Source organism: Leptinotarsa decemlineata, unplaced genomic scaffold, assembly GCF_025532065.1.
Source record: "Leptinotarsa decemlineata unplaced genomic scaffold, Ldec_3_MD MMD2_tig00026328_RagTag_RagTag, whole genome shotgun sequence".
Lineage (NCBI taxonomy): Eukaryota > Metazoa > Arthropoda > Insecta > Coleoptera > Chrysomelidae > Leptinotarsa > Leptinotarsa decemlineata.
The window spans coordinates 11,030,098-11,041,850 of NW_027412688.1; the positions used below are offsets into that span (position 1 = coordinate 11,030,098).

The 11,753-nt window shown below is 36.1% G+C and overlaps 1 protein-coding gene and 1 non-coding gene across 2 annotated transcripts in view; both read right to left on the reverse strand.

Annotated features, from left to right (window-relative positions):
* Window positions 1–11,753, reverse strand: part of LOC111505687 (uncharacterized) — a 203,652-nt gene that overhangs the window by 105,046 nt on the left and 86,853 nt on the right. The gene's annotated exons all lie outside the window — the stretch shown is intronic.
* On the reverse strand, window positions 9,316–9,451 carry LOC111513587 (U4 spliceosomal RNA). Its single transcript, XR_002723235.2, has one exon. It is a non-coding gene; the product is annotated as a U4 spliceosomal RNA (small nuclear RNA).

Below are 11,753 nucleotides of genomic sequence, written 5' to 3' on the forward strand. Positions count from 1 at the left end.
TGAAGTGAGCCAATCATGCCAGAAGTCTTTGAATCTTCTTGCCATCCAGGTGTTCAATGTTTGTTTGACAAAGCCCAAAGCGATGCCAATGACAGGTTCTGGTCCGATGAAGCTACTTGAAGCACCCTCTTTTGCAACGGAGTCAGCAGCCTCATTACCTTTCAGGTCAGTGTGGCCAGGAATCACTTTAATGAAATGAATAAAAACACTTTTGTCTATTTTCCACTAGTTAATTTTATTTATACGATCGGTTTCGAGTTTAACTCCATTATCAGTTTGCTACCAACTCAGATATTGCTTGGTAGGAGCCAAGCATAGACTTGTGTGTTAGGTTGGATTCTACCAATCTCTCCGCTCCCAATTCGATAGCATAGATTTCCGCTTGAAATACAGTCGCATAGGAAGGTTGATAATCTCTGTCCTGGGTCTGCAACTGAACACACCTGCACAGAGCCCGAACGAGTTTTTGATCCTTCTGTAAACCCACAACTATCTGCTCTTAAAGTTTCCTTCTCCCGGAGGATCCAATCCTCTCTACTCTCTCTACGAAAAAAGTACTGTATAAGGCAGTTCGTAGTTGACAGTTGGAGGCATAATATCAGAGGTCATTCCCAGAATGCTGTGACTTCCAGTGTCAGCTATCAGTCTATTGTACTCTGCATTAAATCGCTTTGTGCAATTGGTGATCTGCACAAGTTTATATGCAGTCCATCTAGCCTCTCTTTCCAGAAAAATGAAGAGGAGGTAGTTCTAGAAGGATTTTCATGGCCGCTGACGATGTAGTAGTGATAGAAGCACATATAGCCAGACAAGCATGTTTCTGTAAGCCAGAGAGCTTCGCCTGGGCCGTTTTCTGTAAAGCCTTCGGCCACCAGGCAATTGCACCATAAGTGATCATTGGTCTGACAATCACCACATAAATCCAATGGATTTGTTTGGGACCTAAACTTCAAGTGTCACCACAAATCCTTCGACATGTCTATAGGTACAGTCTGGATTTGTGTAAAACTTTTTCCAAATGAGCGTTTCAGGTGAGTTTTTTTTTCAAGGACAGTGCCAAGATATTTCACCTCAGCTCCAAATGGTATGACCTCACCACTGAGGAAAGGTGGTGTTAGATCGTCCAACTTTCTCCTACTAGTGAATGGGATTATCACAGTTTTGCTGGTATTGACAGACATCTGCTTCCTCTGCCACCAACTGTGAATCACGTCCATCGCACTTTGGAGGATATATACACGCTCCCCTTCCTGACGTGGACCTTGCCAAGATGACAAGCTCATCTGCATACGCTAATATAACATATGAGTTAGTTTTCAAAATGAATTTTCGAAAAAAAATTCAGATTCTTATCCCATAAACCGTTAGGCGGTATTTTAGTTGCGTTCAATACACGTAGTTTTTTCGAAAGGCATTTACCAGAACCTACGGTGTAGGTAGTTGGGAGGATTGAATATTTTGAGATTCAATTTGAAAACATTCATTTTCTAGTACTGTCTTCAGACACGGTTTGATCCCAATTGAGGAATTTTTAATTTTTATATTTTTAGTATTTCTTTTGATAAATGACGACTCTCTCAGTCATTGAATGAATATTTTATTAGAATGAAGAAATGTATCGTTCAGAATATGATAATGTAGCATATGTGTTTCAATGTCAGTCGTTATTCTGTTTCATGCTCATTAAAACTTCATTATTTAATTATCTTCATTTTGTGAGTGTTCTTATTCGACGTTATATTCAGTTATTGTATTCATTTGTACATTTTTACTTTCCAGATGAAACCAGCAGATGAAACCTATATCGACTGTGCTATTAATACCCACTTGATAAATCACCACCAGGAACTATATAGTTCTCTGGTCGCCGATCGCGTTCAAGAGTGCATCAATTTGCTCACCTTTGCGTTATAAGGAAATTTCACTTTTGACGCGAAATTTCCCCTGAGAATCGTTTTCAACGTAAATATAAACCTCTAGGTTATTTGCAGGGAAAGTTATAGCTGTTAACGGTGATCGTCTGATATTTACGAGATTGTTTTCTTACCAGTCAGGACGTCGTTATGAATTCTTAGAGTTCCTTCAACTTTTCCTCGTAGTTTGGCTTATCGGAAATATGTTAAGTATGGGGAATTGGGAAGAAATACGACGATATTGAAGGAGAATATTGTATAATAAGCAGATAATCTAACAATTTCTCACGGATATGCAAATTACTGAATGAGCCTACCCAATGCTAGTGACGAATGGGCATCGTATTTCTTAAATCAGGAATAGAGTCGTATTTCGTGTAAATAATTTATTTGTAAATTATAAAGAGCTTTCGGCTTTTACGCCATCATGCAATTCCTGCAACTAAGTAATAGTCGTGAAATTTGTTTGAAGTTGAACTTTAAATTCTTCATTAAATTACTTACTCGTCAAGTATATCCAAGAAGATCCTGTAGAATCAAAGTACAAAACCTCAGTTAAACATTACTCTGAGTAGACGTGAACATGAACATTACAATGAATACCCCTTTGGGTTCAACATATTAATATTTTGTTAAAAAATTATAAAATTATTTCCAGCGTGCTCAATGAGTACGAGAAAGAAACGGAATAGGCCAGTCATTTTGGGGGTTTGCCTAGGAAAGTGGACATACCCAGCTGTAAATTTGTATAAACTTTGTATTTTGGCATCATAAAAGTATTCTCAAAATTCACATGATTCGACGGCCGTAACTTCAAAAATTGGGGGTCAAAACTCAAAAAAACCGACTTTTTGTACGTTTTTTGCCAATATCTCGTTTCCAATGGGTTTTATGCTATTTGTATTTGAAATCAACTGGTTGTTCCGATCGAAATCAGCTCATTTAAGGTTTATAAATTATTACTCAATAAATAATTATGAATAATTTTCATTTCTATTAACAAATACATTATATTTAAATATGTTTTTCATTAATTATTTATTTTCAACTAAGTATCAATTTATTTACTAATACTTACCTTCCCGTGTAGTTATAAATTTGAAAAGGGAAAAATATATATTACATTATAATTTAAATCTAATCTATAGTAATTATTCTTTGATAAATATAAATGAATAGAAAGGAAATAAAATTATAAATAATATTCTTATTGAAAAATCTCATTTGATACATTTGTGAATGTCAAAATTAAAAAAAAAAACAGATAAAATAATTGAAAGAATAATGAGTTTTAATTTCAATTTTCTTCTTCTTCATCGTCGTCGTCTTCTCGCAGCTGTAAAAATTCAAGGGCGTTATCATCTTCATTGTTATCTTCACCCAGATTCGTTTCCAATCCTTCCATGATTTCTGGATCAAAGGACCTATCTTCGTTAACATCGGTCTCATATGGTACAGCATTGAGATAAGCTTGCCCATTACACTGGCCACAAGCTAAAGAGCATTGCAACCCCGCTCTTCTCCATCCACATCTTGAATCACAACCAGTTACAGAATATCGTATTGAGTAACTCATCTGGAGCAGGTGGTAAAATGGTTATGATAGGTTCTAGCAATCCATTACGCATTGTCCAACCCCATTCTTGGGGTTCCAAATCATGTCCTAACCAAGTTTGAACTTGGTAATAAACACGATTAAAATGTTGGTGAGCTACTCCACTTGTTGATGGGATATTTGATAAGTGCACAGGTTTATTGAGCTTTGTTAGCTTAACATATAGTGCATAACGAAGATGATCGATAGTATCTACAGACTCTGGAGCATTATAAACAGCTGTAAAGTTTGTAATCTACTATCAAATAATCTTTGAACGGCAGTTTTCTTTTTCAAACGCTGCAGCAAGTTCATCCAAATTAAATAGTTTCTCGAATGTTCTTAAAAACATTTTTTCCTTTTTTATAAAGAGCGCAGAAGTCGTATCACAGCCGCTTAAAGCGTGAAGGAACAAAATGTGTTTTTTAGAAATTGAATATTTGTCGAAACTCTTAGAGGAGTATATTTCCGTTTTCACATTTGCTTTGCCAACTTTTTTACACACAAATTTTTTAAAGAAAATGTCTTGTTCAAGAGAAGAGGCTGCCAGATATAAATTTTAAAGTTATAAATGAATTTCAGAGTTTAGAAATTTTAAACAAGATTTACTAAATTATTTTCTACTTAAAATGCAATTACCGTAAAAGAGAATACAATTAAAATGTAATTAAAGTATATCCCTTAATGACTTTTTGAAATACAGGAATAAATTGCATTATTGAATTCATAGATCGGTTCATCAATGGAAATAATATTTAAATATAATGTATTTATTGATAAAAAATTAAAATTATTTATAATTATTTATTAAGTAATGATTTATAAACCTTGAATGAGCTGATTTCGATCGGGACAACCAGTTGATTTCAAATAATATTTAATGTGCGCTCGCGCTGCCCTCTATCTCAAAAACGATTCAACGTATGAAAAAATGTTTGAATACAATTAGCATAAAACCCATTGGAAACGAGATATTGGCAAAAAACGTGCAATAGACCCCCAATTTTTGAAGTTGCGGCCGTCGAATCATATGTGAATTTTGAGAATACTTTTATGATGCCAAAATACAAAATTTATACAAATTTACAGCTGGGTATGTCAACAACAAGAAGTGAAAATTTTGACATAGACATAAGGTGACGACTGAAGTATGGTAAAGTTATGTATACATCGAAGCGTGTTGATTGTAATTCAGTATTCGTCAGTATTGAAAAATCATTTAACGTTCGGTTTTCTAAATCAAAATGGTTTTGTGTTCTGTTTTAGTGAGTTTTGAAAAGAGATTTATGTATTTGATATCTGTTCCCAATATTCAAAATAAAACAACAAAAATCTCGATAGATATCCTCCTACATCAGAATGAAAATACAGTCTCTCGACGCGCGTTTCGCTAACCAAGTCAGCATCATCAGGAGACTACTAAAATTAAAATCTACGGTATGTTAGTGTTTTTATATGTACACCAATCGTTGTTCTATGAACATTCTCCAAATTTGCGTTTCCTAACCTACTCATAACATTTTTCTCAATATTGATTTCTTTGCCTGAGGGAGAACATAACGAGCCTGTGAGGAAAAAAGTGCAATTCCGCCATTTATTCGTAGACAACGAATGCTTTATAGTTTAATGAAAGCAGATGTAATATTCGTAATGCATATATTTGCTCAACAAAATACAGCGCTCCACACATACACTAAAAACTTCAACAACACTCCTTTCTGACTCCATGATTTAACAATAAAAAATGAACAATAACGTTCTCGTCTGATTAACTCGAGTTGACTAGGTTAGGTCCAAAGTGAGTGGGTCTATTCGACCCTCCACAACAATTCGCAAGGTTTTATTGAGGCTCACACCTATTCACAATCGACAAAATAAACCCAGCTTTTTAACGAAGCCGAATAATTTGTATGGTGAGTGGTCTTTTAGGTCAGATGGTAAGAGAATGGCTCTGCTGAATTCTATAACCTTGATTTGGTCACCAGCGGGGCAGGCACAAAGTATGTACTCCGCTCATCATTTTCCAAACACAGGCGACACGCACTGTCTTCCGACAGTTCGAGTCTCTTCATATAATGATTCAAATGTTTGGTATCAAACTTTGAAGGGTGAATAAACGCCTTGGAGTGAGCCAATCCTAGAAGATTCTGCCAGAAGTCCATAAATCTTCTTGCCATCCAGATGTTCAATATTTCTTTGGCAAAGCCTAAAGCAATGCCAATGACAGGTTCTGGTCCGATGAAGCTGCTTGCAGCACCCTCCTTTGCAACGAAGTCAGCAGCCTCATTGCCTTCCAGGCCAGTATGGCCAGGAATCTAGACCAGAGACAATCTATCAAGTCTTCCTATCGAGGAGAGTCGTTTTTGGCAATTTGCTACCAATTTAGACGTTGCTCGGTATTTTTATCAACTTGTGTAGGAGGTTAGATTCTTTCAATCTCTCCGCACACACTTTAATAGCGTAAATTTCTCTTACTAGCACCCCTTTCTGACTCCATAATTCAACAATAAAAAAATGAACAATAACGTTCTCGTCTGGTTGACTCAAGTTGACTAACTAATTACACATCATAGATCTCCAGGGCCGCCGTGTTTTTCCACCCATTTCGATAGTGGTATCTTGCAATAGCTAATTTCAGAGAAGAACGCTTCAGCTGGTTACCTTTTCATCACCACCCATGCTGTGTAGGAATTAGTACCTATTCAAAAGACATCACCCAAGAGCTTAGCTCTTTAACTAAATGCAAAGCAGATATTTTTGTCTCATTTTTGATGTTGTCCTTCCACAGAATTGACAAGAATTCAGTCTGCTCACGGTTATAGGTCTGTATAATGAATTTTTCAAAATTGCATTATCATCCCTTTCAGGGCTGCTAAGGTGTTCAAAAAACATAAGAGTTATATCAAGAAGAGTGAAATAAATTGCACCAGAGCGCACATGAGTGCGCTGCTTGTAACTTTGAAAATAATATAAAACCTCAACTGAAATAGAAGCCAACTCATCCTCAATATCGATAAGTATTTCTTTTAATTCTTCTTGGCTGTTATAATCTGCTAAGCGAGTAAATGTAACGGTATTGATTCAATTGAATGAGTAAATGCGAGATATTTAGCTAATGATAATTATTGTGCAACAGGAATACGCAGTTATTATCTTCATTTGAATGAACACAGGAGCGTATCAAAGCTTCAAGTAATGGAAGGTGAAATAATTTATATGAATTAATTAATTGAATTATAGTAATTGAATATATAGATGAATCGAACATTGAACAATAAAAATTGATCTCTATCTACGATGGGCAGAAAAGTTCGTACAAATTTCACAGCTGTTGGACTACTAGTTTGTGTGATAGAACATTTTGAGTAAAGCAACTTTTGTTGATTTGAAGAAAATGGGTGAAAAGGAATTTCGTGTTATTATAAAGCATCACTTTTTGACGAAAAAAATACTGTTGAGATGAAGGCTTGGCTGGATAAACATTATTCGGTCTTTACACCAGGAAAATCAACCGTTGAGAAGTAGTTTGCTAAGTTTAAACGAGGTGAAATGAGCACCGAGGACGATGCTCCCAGTGGATAGCCCCAAGAACCTGCTACCGACGAAAACATCAAAAAAGTCCACAAAATAATTTTGAATGATCGCAAAGTGGAGTTGATCAAGTTAGCTAAGGCTCCAAACATGTCAAAGGAACTTGTTGGACGTAATGGTTCATTGTGCATGAAAATTTGGTATGCGAATGCTCTGTTTGAAGTGGGTGCCAGGCGAACTCACAATCGTCCGAAAACAACATTGAATTGATGAATCTGAGCAGTGTTTGAAGCTGTTCTACCATAATAAAACTGATTTATGCTGATTTATGATTCACACCAGAATCAAAACAATCTTCATCTGAGTGGACTGCACGTGGTGAACGGAATTCAAAGCTTCCAAAGACGCAACTGTCGGCTGCCAAGGTTGTGGTATCAGTATTTTGGGATGCGAATGGTATCATATTTTTTTATTTTATTTTTTTTTTATTTTCTACTGAAAATATATCGAAAGATAGCTGGCGCATTGTTAATTTGGAATTCAACAAAAAATCTAAAACATTGACAACTCATCTTTTATTCCAGACGAGTTCAATATATTTTTCAGTAAAATTGCTGACAATATTATGAAAACAATACCAAGTTCCTCTCTTACTACTTCTGATCTTTTGTGAAATTTACAATCTCCAAAATCAAGTTTCTTCTTAGCCCCAACCACTCTAGATGAGGTCTCGTGAGCTATACGTAAACTAAAAAAAACAGTTCAGAAGATGCTTTCGAAATAAATGCATTACTTATCAAAGAAACATCGGACATTTTGCTTGAACCATTGGTTGCGCTAATAAATAAGTGTTTTTTAGACAGCATTTTCCCGGATTCATTCAAAATCTCAAGAGTTTTTGCCTTTACCGAAAAAAAATAACCTTGAAACTATGGACAGCTTTCTCCCACATTATTTTGAAAATAATAACTTCCTCGCCAACACTCAAATCTACAATAAGGGCACTAGTGAAGGTCGTGGAAGACATTGTCGATGGCCTTGAAAAAAAGCAACACTCCATTCTTTCTATATGCGATTTGTCCAAGGCGTTCGACTGTGTCGCACACGACCTACTGTTAGAAAAGTTATCTTATTATGGGGTTAGAGGAACACCACTCAAACTGATGTTATTGTATTTAACAAATAAACAACAACTGGTCAAAATGAAAAATGCCACATCCGAGCTCAGGGCAGTGAAACATGGAGTTCCTCAGGGATCGGTCCTTGGTCCTTTGCATTTTATCATTTACATCATTTACGTCACTTATCAATAGTTCGTCAGATTTTTATAGCTTCAAAATTCTTGCTGACAATTCGATTGACCTTGCTAGAAATTGGTTTTCTGCAAACTCCCTACAACTAAATAGTGAAAAAACGCAACAACTGATAATATTCAGTAACAATAAATACACATCAGGAGAACACTGTAAACTTCTTGGAATTACAATCGATGACACTCTCAGTTGGCACTATCATACTCAAAAACTGAACAGCGAGCTTTCCAGTACAATATTTATCTTAAGAAGATTGAGATATGCTGTAGGTCCCGAATCGCTCTGGCAAATATATTTCGCGTTGTTTCACTCGCGTATTAGCTATGGAACCATTCTATGGGGAAATTCCAACAATGCGCTAAACATCTTCATATCACAGAAGAAAGCTATTCGTCTTGTGGCTGGAGTCGGTCTGAGAGAGCACTGTTGTCCCCTCTTTACTGACATGAAAATGATGACACTACCATGCATTTACATATATCAAAACCTTTGTGGAATACACTCAAACAAAGGAAACTATACTGTTTCGTCAGATCTTCACAAATACGACACGAGATCAGCAAACCAACTAGCACTCAAACGTTTCAGGCTAAATAAGTCGAAGTCAAATTCCCTCAATTCGAAACTTTATAACAAGTTGAGCTTAGAAGTGCGTTTCCTGAATGATAGACATTTTAGACTAATGTGAAATGTCTACTCCTAAAAAATTGTTTTTATAGTGTAGAAGAATTTTCGAATTATTCTTTTTAATCTAATTGAAAAAAAAGTTTTTGTGAATGACCTGATTTTTTTTACATTTTTACATACTGTCTCTCAATATTTTTTGTACTATGTGACGTGCTTCAAACCACTGTGTGAAATAGCCAATAAAGTCTATCTATTTATCTATTCACCGACTATCTTGAAAAGGAAAAAACGATGAAATCGTAAAAAACGGGCCCATTTGAATACAAAGAAAGTGCTGTTTCATGTTCTGAGACCTCAAGAAAATGCTCGCTGAAAAGAAATTCAGTGCTAATGAAAAGGTAATCAATTCCAACTAGCAATAATCGCACCCCTGAGAAATCTCATCGGTTACGATATCGCCTCTGCGCAAAGCAGACGGCAGAGCAAAGACGAGAATCGCACTCAACCTCGGACATAATGCAACATAATGTGTTCCAAGCAGAAGTAGCGGCCATCGAACACTGTTTAGGAGAAATAAACAGGCAGAATGTCACAAATAAACCATTGCCATTTTCTCCGACAGCCAGGCGGCAATTAAAGCGCTCAGCTCATTTCAAGTCTTCTCAAGACTGGTGGGAAGCTGTCTCAGCTCATTCAAGGAGATAAGTACCCATAATAGGGTCACTCTAGCTTGGGTACTCGGACATGAGGGTCACAAGGGCAATGAGGAGGCCGATGTTCTAGCTCGTAAAGGCGCATCCAAGGCTAAGATCGGCCCAGAATCCTTCTGCGGGGTAACGAAAGCATTTATAAGGACTTCCATAAATTTGTGGATGTAAGCTCAATCGATAGATTGGTGGAATAAGCTTCCAGGAATGAGGCAGGCGAAAGAGTTCATGAAGAAACCATCATCCAGAGTCACGGAAGACCTGCCAAACCACACCTGTTAGGTTGAAAGGGTATTGGTGGGTCTACTAACGGGGCATAGCCGACTCACAAATATATGAGCAACATAGGTCTGACAGAAGAAACCCAATGCAGGTTCTGCCAAGAAGAGGAAGAAACCGCACTGCATATGCTCTGTGAATGCAAAGCGATAGCAAGGCTGAGGCACGCAGGATGCGGGAAAAATGAACCAGCGGCTACCAGCTATATGGAGGGGTCAGTGTCAAGGCTATGGAGTCTCATCAAAGAGAGCAAGCTAGACAATGAACTCTAACAACCAACTCTAACAACCAACAACCAATAGTCTGAAAAGGTCGCAGTGAATCAGGCCGTGGGCCAGCTCTTCGACAATCAAATCTAATCTAAAAGGTAATCGTCGAAACTACTGAGGCCTAAGTTAAGACCAAAAATGGTACTATAATGGTATTATAAAAAGGGTGCCGAAAATTTGTATGACCCTTATAATAGTTGTATCGCGCTCGAAGGCAACTATATTGAATAATAAAATAAAATTTTATAAAAACAATTTTTCTACTGAATATGAAGTAAATATAAAAATCATAAGCGAAGGTACTAGTGAAGAAAGAGTAAGTGAATAGATGAATGAGAACTTTCATGTAAAATTAATGACTAGAAATGAATTCAAGAAAATTATAATTGATCGTAAGTGCTATGACCTATATGGTGTTTTGAACATACTTATCTGTTACTTATTCAATCTCTGGAAAATGTGAAAGATTTCCATGGGTAAGTTTGTCCAAGTTTACGGAGAGAAATAATAACTTCCTCCTTCACGATGATTTGTCTCTCTACTGTTGATTATCTTGAGTCAGTTGTAATGGGAAGTTTTGAAGTCATAAGTCAAATTAAACTCACAAGTATATGAACTACAAATTTTGCGTTGGATAGTATAACGTGATTCCATAATAGTAGGCATTAAATTCTCAGTAATGACAAATGAGAAAAAATATATATAGTCAATCACCTTCTGATTGACAATGTTTCATGATTAATTTCATTAGTTCGGACTTCCATTGTCTGATATTATACAGGGTGTAACTAAATAAGAGTAAAACATTTAAGGAGGTGATTCCTCATCGAAAAAAAGATAGGATCTTTCATATGAAGAAATTTCATTGGAGTATCCCTTGTTAAGATACAGCCCCTTAAAGGGGGTACATAAAATTTGTATAACAATTTTTTTCACAAGCACTAAAAAAGTTACAATATTGAAATTAACCTGACGTTTTGAACTACCAAAAAGACATTTTCCCAGAAATGTATTTGGTTTAACCCATGGTTGTAAGGGGTGGAAAACGCAACCCCTAAAATTTATTTCCAATGTAACTTTTTGTCCCATTATTTGTTTACCATTTAAAAATGTATTTCCGATAGCCTGTTTCATTCTAAACAAAAAATGTATCTTGGGTTTTTTGCCCATAATAAACCAGTCCGCAGTAAAACATTATTTTACGAACAACTACAGAGATACATCGTCATAAATGCGAAAATACGAAACTAATCTATCTAGTAGGTCGCTATTAGCGATAGTGACAATTAAATTCGTATGACGCTGTCAGTTTGTGAATTTTTGAAATTGAATTAATACTAATTGTGTGTTGTTGTTCTGTTCTTATTTGTTACTTTAATAATTCACTTGTTATTAAAATGACATACACAAATGAGGAAATGGCTGATATGCATTACGTTTACGGTCTGTCGCAGGGGAATGGGTTAAAAGCTTTCAGAAGATATGCTGAAATGTATCCTCAACGGCAGCATCCTTCACCT